Here is a 9,201-nt window from a genome sequence, read left to right on the forward strand (position 1 = left end):
TTTTATCCAAATCAATTCCCCCCCCCCCCCCGATTATAAATTCAAGCGAATGTACCGTTAAAAATAATAATTCATCCCCCTCGGTCGCAGGTGTACCAATTTTCATATTAAATTCTCAAAGCCAGCCTCCAACCAAGCGGTCCAGAAGTCAATGACACCCGTTGCTGCATCATTCCGTCTGATTGCTAATGGACGCGCGTGCAACAGCTAACGTGATTAAGGGACTCACCGTAACGGTAAACCGGCGTTTCTTCATTTTCTCGAATTGATCCCGAGACCTATCCTTCTTTTTTTTTTTACGCACTTTTTTTTCCACTCCCAAAAAATTTAATTGGGCCTTGCCTGCATACGCACAAATTTCAATGCGCAACCCGTATAAGGGGCAAGGATGAAAAATGAGTTGAGAATCTCTGTGCACTCTATAAGGCCCGGATTCGCAGAGCTCCCACAGCCAGCAGAAGGCCCCGTGCTCCAAATACGGTCGCGCTCCTATCCGGGAGGGGGCCCCGATTTCGTGCGAAGGGCGCAGGGCTCGGTAAGGGACAAGAGCTAAGCTCTATATACATATATAAGGCCCTTCCCGATATTTATTGCAGGGATGCGTGCGCGGCAGATATTATTATTTGTACCGCACATAATTCAAGTAGGTCGTTAAAATTATTTTATTACTTGTTCTACATAACGCTTCTTCCGAGCAGCCAGCACGTACGTGCACGAGGCCCCACAGTACCAGGCAAAAGTCCCCGCGCGCTGGTATAAATCTAGAATACACCTATGTACCCTATGTACGGCCATGCGATATAATATATCGACAAGGCCCGACTACCGAAGCCCAAACCATCCCCGGTAACCCTACTGGCCCGTAAGTATGTACCGGAACGTGAATGCCATTGCCGGTGCCCACGTAACGGTCGCTTCCGAGAAGGAAAACATTGGCCGCGCGTGACGTCACTGATAATCATAATAAAAAATAAATGATAATAAATATAAATCAAATTTCATATCCTACGCCGTTCCCACAAAAATCACCAGGTATTCGGTATGCTATATATCGAGGGATGAAAGCAAAGCTGCATCGGTGCGTATAAATTCTATGTATTATTATATATATAGATATAGCTATACAGAGTGATACGTATAGGAGACGTCCGACGTCGCGTCTGCGTCGACGTCCCGGTATACAACAAACGAAACGATCATCCCGTTACAAAGTGGCGTGACAAGTGGTAAGACTAGAATCTCAAGTGAGCTCATCGCATCTCGTCAGGAGTAACTTAAAGTCGTATCAATCTCATTTATGCCAATTTCGAGTCTCGCCCTGTGGTACGGGGCATATACACGTGTATAGAGCCCGTGCCAATAATATCCCGTGCCTGTATACACGCGAGACACGTGAATATACAGTGTCTACCTATAACCTAACCTAACCGTGTAACTTACTCCTGGATCTGACGTACGAGGCTGTTCCCGTGTCCCGGGGTCTAGGACGAGGTATATGACAATCGGACGCGACACACGTTTCTCCTGGCTGAGATTTTCATAACAATCGAAAGGGGGGGGGGGGCAAGGGGGGACCGGGCACCGGGATGAAAGAAAGAACGGAGACGAGACGACGCACGGTCGTCCATATGCAAATTGTCAGTTTGACACGTATCCCGGTGCGCCTCGTGCATTGCCGTGCAGGAGACTTGTGCGAGAGAGAGAGAGACAGATAGATGGATAGACAAAGTGAAAGAGAGAGAGAGAGAGAGAGGTGGACGCATGCTAAGTGGTTTTACGTTTGCCAAATTCAAAATGTCACCTGCCCTCGTGCAATCGTTGTTAGCGATAAAATTGACAAAATAAATAAAAAACATTATTATTATTTCCAAACAGTAATTTGACCTTTAACCCGAAAATCTCGCGGTTATGCCGCATCTGTAAACCGAGTAACGGCCGCGGTTAATCGGCTTGGATCGACTCGGACAATTTGGATCAGGAACAGGAGCAATTATATTGGTATCGATGAGGGATGATTTTAATTCGAATTTTTCAAAAAATTTTTTTCGTTTTCTACGACTCAAATTTTTTCTTATTCAACGTTCATCCCAGACTCGCAGGGATGCTGACTTTGGCGTTACGTTTTTTTTTTTTTCGGTGTTGCGTAAGATTTTTTTTTTTAAATTCGCAAGGGACGAAACTGACAGACGCGTCAAGGACGAGGGACGGATACCGTGCGAAGGGTATATGACCCTCGTCAGGATCGTCATACGGGTGACAGGTAAATGCAAGGGAGAGATCTTCCCCTGTAGCACCTCGCCAGGAGTATATGGCAATACGCACGCTTCCCTTACGTCGGGGCATCCTGGATTAAACTCGAGACGCCATTTTCGTTTTGTTCGCCGCTTCGGGCTGTGAGTTTTGACCCAGAAGAAATTGCGCATGCAGGAGACCCATTGTGCTTCGCCGGCTTCGGGTTCCTCTCGGTGCGACTGCCGCTACGGCATTACTGGCATTGGGCACCGTCGGGAGCCCCCCGAGAGAAATTTACCCCCATCCGCACCTGAGAGATCAAGACGCGGCCGCACGAGCGTCGCGACGCCCGATTCGTACTCCCAAACTCGTGATTCGCAGTAACGATCGGGACGACGAATAGAAAATTTTATTAAAATTTCGAGCAATTATGGGTAATTTTTTTTTTTAATTAATCAAGTAAACGCGTGTGTATATATATCTAGAGTAAATTTGATACACATTTTTTCTACGTATATGGTATATATTCTATAATGGACCATACCCAAGTAACCTGGACCAGATTGCATCTCTCTCGTACATAACCACCCTTTCCAGGGATTGGCTAGACACGCATGTGCGTATGATGCTCGTACATGGCTATATGTATATACAGGCATGCATATAGTATGTACAGGGGGGAGACGAAGGGGGGAACTAACACGCGTGAACGCAGCATCACCCCGGGTCGCTAGGGGTGGAAGCCATCTGCATCGCGATGAATGCCACCAACCCCTCTGGTCCTCTTTCAGCCCCGAAACCCTCCGAAACCCCCTTCGCGTTTCAACCCCTGTCGGGGGCCAGCCGGACGCGCACATAGGTTCTCAAACGGTTCGATCGACGAGTATATGAAATTCAAAGATTTCATTACGCACTGAAGCTGGGGTCGATTTTTATTGATTTTGCGACCTAGAAAAATTTAAGGGTGGAGCCCCCCCCCTCCCCCGAGTGTGGCAGTCGATTCGATTTTTGGTAATGAAAATAATATTTTTGAAAAATTCCCACTCAAAAGCTGTCGGATGGACACGTTCGTCCTCGAGGATTTTTACTGTTGGTTTGTCTATTAAAAAAATAGGGGATGATAATTCATGAGCCTATATATGGTGCCATATGCGTATTTTACGGCTAACGGATTCCGTCGGCGTAGCGGGACGATAACCAAGACACTCGATAATGGCGAAAGCAAATTCTCAGAGGTGGCTCCCAGTTTCACGGGGTGGATTTTCCGCACTAAACTCTCGCACGCAGCCAACGATTTCGGTCTACGTATACGGGATGCGCATAGCACGGGCTAGTATACACGTACTCCGCAGCCAGCAGCCACGCAGAAGGGAGGAAGTGATGATTTGCAAAATGGCCCCTTCCGTTCGTTTGACTTTGGGCCGCTTCGCGTGGCGGGCATGGCGTTTATCAAGTGTATGAATTAAATTGCCGTTTTATTACCCCAAGGGGTAAGCACCAAGTGGGGTACTATGGAAAAGTCAACCCCCAAAACAGAGTCGAGAATTCGGTATTCAGGAGCGAGCTTAACCCAGGGCGATCCGCCGGTCCATGAAGCGGAAGGGGTTGAGAAAAGATCTTTCGATTCTTCGCCAGTCCGTCGGGACGACCGTAGGGGTAGTTAACCCCCCCCCCCGATTTTTCGTTCCGGCCAAACCATCCCTTAAGCATCGTACACGTACGTGGCTATAATTTACGAGACTTCAAAAATTTGTATATTAAAATATAAAAAGTTGGGGAGGAGGGGGGGGGGGTAAAAAAATAACGAAAAAAAAAAAATTCGAAAAATTCCATCCTCATACGATAACCTAAATTTACGTTGGCTTTTGTTTTTATCTCACACCGACCTGCCTGAAGTACTTTTGTTTTCCTTTATTTTACCTTTTTTTTTAATCTCACCCGCTCGCTTCAGGCCGGTGGGTCCGCGTAGACGCCTAGCGTCGTGCTGACGTGCGAGGAAAAATGGTGGCCGTAAAGCACCGACGTCGGGTTCTGCGAGCGCGTATAAAACCCGTAGGAGACGTAGGTGTATATATGTATGTATAAACACACGCGCTATAGTGTGTTCGGACTCTTGGTTCGAAAGGTGTTAGCGCGAATGATATATATTTCAATTATATAACACCGAAGGTATATAGTAAGGCACGGTCGTGTATACTTATATACGGGGGACCCTATGCAGATGTGTATACGCTAACTCCTGGCTTCCGGAAACGCGACATGATTTCCGCATTATGCTGACTCCTGTGCCGCGACTGTTACGAATCGCCACGCAGGCTCTAAAACCCTGCCGAGGTTTAAACACCCTTTACATCCCTTGAAATCGAGGGAGCGGAGATCTAGGACCCGGGTCCCCGGGTTCGCAGAGTGGCCCCTGATCGATTATGCATCGCGGGATTCGACGTGCGTCACGCGGTACATGAAAACACACCATGCGAAATGGGCTAGGGTTGGCGACACTGGCGATCGGGAAGAAAAATTCCGTCGCCGGAAATTGTCTTTATCGGAGAATAAAGGACGGCAGGCTACGGCCCTGGACTATACGCCGTGGATTTTTTTTCGACGTGAAAAAAAAAAAAATTTTATTTCTATTACAAATTTTTTCTGGGCATTTACAATAATTCGAAAAATAATCGATTGATCGACAACTCGATTGATTCTTAATCGGACGCGTCTCTGTCGCGGATAATGAAGATTCTGTAAGAAGACGTGGACAGGACGACCACCCAACCTTATGCCTAGTTCACAGCGTTCCTGTCTCGTGCCGTTGTGCACGACTGACTTTGAGATCCGTGACTGCGGATTCACGGCTTTTCAGAGTTAGCGGGTTCGTACCATATATTTTTATTATATTTAATTATTCGCGACAACTTAACACGATTGCCCCAGGAGCGGTATATTATTTTCAATGTTTACGTGCAATTTAAATTATTTCAAACGAAAAAAAAATAAAATCTTTAACGCACCCCTCGTTACTTTTCAAAATGTTTACTCCCGTACAGCGAGCTTATACGGTAGCCAGCTTAGATGGCAAGTCTTTTCTGTTGAACCACGGCAATCAGGCTTTTTGAAAATTTTATGAACTCCTCGTCCAGTGTCTCTTCGAAAACCCTTTGAATAATTCAGGGTCAAGCCCGAAGCTTTTGCGCGATGACCCGTGGCTGTGCGAGTGATCGATGTCAGGCATTCCATTACGTCATACCGATAGAGACATTTTCGAGATAATAAAAAATAATCAAAATCCCCCAAAAAAATGTCAAATTCGATCCCTAGAAAATTTCCAAATTTTCAATCCAATCGCATCACACCAAAACCCTCTATTGCAAAGTGTTTTAACACCTTCCGCGTTGTTTCGTCTAAAATGAATAATCACGTAATTCGGAAGCCAATAAAATCGAATCGTCCCGAGTTGGCAGCGACGAGGTAGATTTTTATTGTTTTCTCGTAATTTTAAAATCGGGCGCAATAAACGGGGGGGTCGTTACGGCGAATTAGCCGGCGAGTCAAATTGGCCGAAAGAGATCGTTCGTGAGTTACGACCGGTAAAGAAGGGACGTTTATTGTAGATGAGGTAAAGGAGTTAAAGGGGGAGGAGGGGAGGGACGCGGTGCGTCACGACGTCGTTGAGACACCTGCTGTGTTCGGTAAGGATCGCCGGGAGAAATGGTGAAATCAAGGACGCCCGTTATAATCCCTCCAAGGTAATCCCTCGTTTGCCCGGGGTTTATGGGGTGCGATATGTTCGAACGGGATTTGCAAGTAATTAGTGTGCCAAGGAGGTGTCCCGGATGTCCCTTGGAAACGCGCCTTTGTTCTGTCGCACCTTTGGGAAAATCCTTAAGCCACTTTTAGGATCGTTCTACTTAGCGGGGCGCGCGCAGCGCCCGCCCGATCCGCCCCTGGTGCGCGATAGCCCGGTAACAGCCCTTACAAGTGGTGTACTTATAATCGGTTTGTTTGACTTGTCGATAATTCAATTTGCACTGTCCGATTTTAGGGGAGGTTTTGCATAAAAGACTTACAGTCGAGGCTTACGGGGCTTTCTATAGCGCGAGACGCACGCTGAGTTAGTATCAATGTACCTGTATACTATAGTGTATTCGTATTATGTATAGTTTATGGAGTTATTAGATGGGTAATAATAAGGGTGGGTCTATGGGAGGTAACGAGTACCTGTATTGTGTGTGTTAAGTAATTAGCTGATAATGGATTAATAGGTGTTAAGAAATCGATCATTGGTCCAGGTTTTGTTTAGCTTTCGGTATGGTCGCTTACGTTAATGTTTACGGCGAATTCAAAAGAGAGAAGAAGTTAGTCACTCACCCCAGGATCTTCGTCTGGTTCTCAATGGTCCTTGCGTATGGTGATCAGGTCCAGGTCATCCTTTGGCACTCGCGACACACGTTCACTAGACAAATCAGTCACTTTTTAAGACGGAATTAATAGCCGGATTTTCGCGCGATCGCGACCGACTGCGATTTAGATAGACTCGCGGTTTCGGAAGTTGAGGTAGCGGCTGAGGGGTGCAGGGGGTGTAGGGGGTGATCGTGCTAAATGGGCTGAAGGCCTCAGGGAAAAGTTTATGTAGATGCGAAGAATCGTGAGAAACGTGACAATTAACATAGGACAAGTGCAAATGCCCGGACTAAGCAGTCCAGAGTGCGAAATGCACGTAATTCGGGTCCAACCGGATCTTCAGTTTACGCTTCCAGCCTCCGTCACTGCCCACAGCTCGAACCGTCTTGGCGTATTTCGTACGGAGTTTACTGCGATGCCAAAGTGATATCGCGAAGAGGGTATAGCCCAGCGAAAGAAATAGGGAAAATAGGTAGCGCAAAGAAAGACAGAAGTCGCGTTATGAAAAAAAAAGAAGAATTAGAAAATCAAGTGAATATACCTCGGCAGACTGATAAGAAGAAGAATAAAGAAGCGACGGTTGATTGACAACAGCGAAAGATGTAGATGAAGGAAGAAACAAAGGAAGAAGGAAAAGATCGCGATGTCCAAGAGGTCAATATAGGAAATCGGCTCTCGGAAGACTGAAGAGCCTCGATAAGTCCTTCCGCAGGGCACTCGTTACCCCCTCTCGCCCGAGTACCGATAAACAAGCGCTGCCCTCCCGCGACCGATTTGCCAATTATAATTCGTACAGGGTGCATCAACGGTGTCCTGGAATGAATCCGCTCCCAAATGCAATCCGATCGCTCCCTGCAAACAGTCCCTGCTCCAGGGCGTCGTTGACGCTCCCTGCAACGGTCCAGTCTTCCTTGACTATAGCTTCATTGTCCGACAATACAAACACGATAGTGGGTATCGTGTCTTACGTCATTCGCGCACCATCCGCTATGCCACAGCATCTCACTTATATCTGTCCTATATCTTGGTAATGCATTTTCAAACTATACAAAGTACCTCTACACCCATAGTGTCGGATAGCCTGGCTATCTGTACTTGGGAGCGATCAACTACACGCTAAACAATTATTGCTCACGAGGTATAGGGAAAATGTGGAAATGCATAGATGACTTAGAATTTGCTTATAGATTCGAGGGTGTTAAGGGTGGGTTTTGTGGACATCGATCAGGGGTCTGTTCGTCGGTCCGTCCCTCAGCGGCGAGGAGGGTTGATGGATGCGAGATTACTGCTCGGGGGACACTCGTTGACACCCCGTGATGTATCACCGCAGCCTCCGCCAAGTAGCAGCTACTTACCCCCTAAAACGGGCTTGCCCGGGACAGAGAATTAAAAAAAAATAAAAAAAAAATTCACCCCCTACCAAATGAGTTTTGCATACTAAATTAGCGACACTTCCTGATTCTTGATCCTTGGATTTTTCTGAGGTATCCTTCACCCCTGATCCACCCCCCCGCACCCCATACAAGAGCGTCAAACGAGTACCCACGCGCACCCCTTAGCTATCGGGGTAGATAAGTCTATGCTGTCTGAGCTTTTTCTTTTTATGGTCCGCCATCTTCAACCTTTTTGAAATATTTTTTTTTTTTCAAAAGACGGTCCATTTTCCCTGACACGTTGTGTCGCATACAAGCGACCGGAGTATTAGCAGCAGGGGTCGTAACCACCCCCTCGTTGGTATAGGTGGGTCCAAAAGGTGGCGATCGACGTGGCTGTGATTCTTGGAGTAGCTATAGCGATAGGGTTGGTAGGGGAGCAATGCGAAAGACGGAGAGAGAAGATGTATATGTATATACACAGAAGACGTTGAATAGAAGATTGGAACTCTTTCTGCGGTGACGGGAGTCCTTCCGGCGGGAAGGCCGATAGTGCCGGCTATTTCCGGTGGCCGCCATGACATTGCTATCGCATCGACTACCCCCAGGGGCCATCCCTGCTAAATCCCACCCTGTACATTTTACATATACAAGACCCACTTTCAGACACAGTTCGCACGTGGGTTACGACCGGAAGGATGCTGTGAAATGTCGAGGGGCTAAAATATTTTTGAAAAAGTAAAAAAAAATTTTTTTTTCGAAATTAACCAAAATTGACAAATTCACTCGTTGACCATTATTGTTCCAGAGGTTACGCGAGGTGGGATCGGTTGTGCTAATTAACCTGGAGCAGGAAATGCATCCTCCCTTCGTCCTCTTAATTCTTCTTCCTGCCCCGGCGTCCTTCGGCCTCGTCCTGCCAATCGGCCTGTAACCCGATTCCACGGGAGAGCCGATCCTGCGGGGGTTGAACGATCCACCCTGGTCGAGAGTTCGGTTACGCGTCTCTCGAGCCCAGGATTCGGACAGGTAACGGCTTGGCACATATGCGGCCCAAGAGTCCCCGGCATTCAGCTGTCACTCATCCGGAGTCCCGGTAGCGCGGCAGGAGCTAAACATCTGCTTCTGGAGAACGCAGAGCGAGACGCGATCATCGCCGCCAGGATACGTGCCTGTCCTCGTTCTCAATTTTGGGCTGGGG

General features: G+C 47.3%; 1 protein-coding gene across 1 annotated transcript in view; it reads right to left on the minus strand.

Moving 5' to 3' along the window:
* LOC107273347 (transcription factor Sox-2) overlaps positions 1 to 9,201 on the minus strand; it is a 248,390-nt gene that overhangs the window by 80,152 nt on the left and 159,037 nt on the right. The window contains exon 5 of the transcript XR_003061511.1: positions 6,595 to 6,679. The gene's annotated coding sequence lies outside the window, so the exon portion shown is untranslated. The remainder of the gene's footprint in view (positions 1 to 6,594; positions 6,680 to 9,201) is intronic.

This window comes from Cephus cinctus, unplaced genomic scaffold, assembly GCF_000341935.2.
Source record: "Cephus cinctus unplaced genomic scaffold, Ccin1 Ccin1_scaffold1576, whole genome shotgun sequence".
Taxonomy (NCBI): domain Eukaryota; kingdom Metazoa; phylum Arthropoda; class Insecta; order Hymenoptera; family Cephidae; genus Cephus; species Cephus cinctus.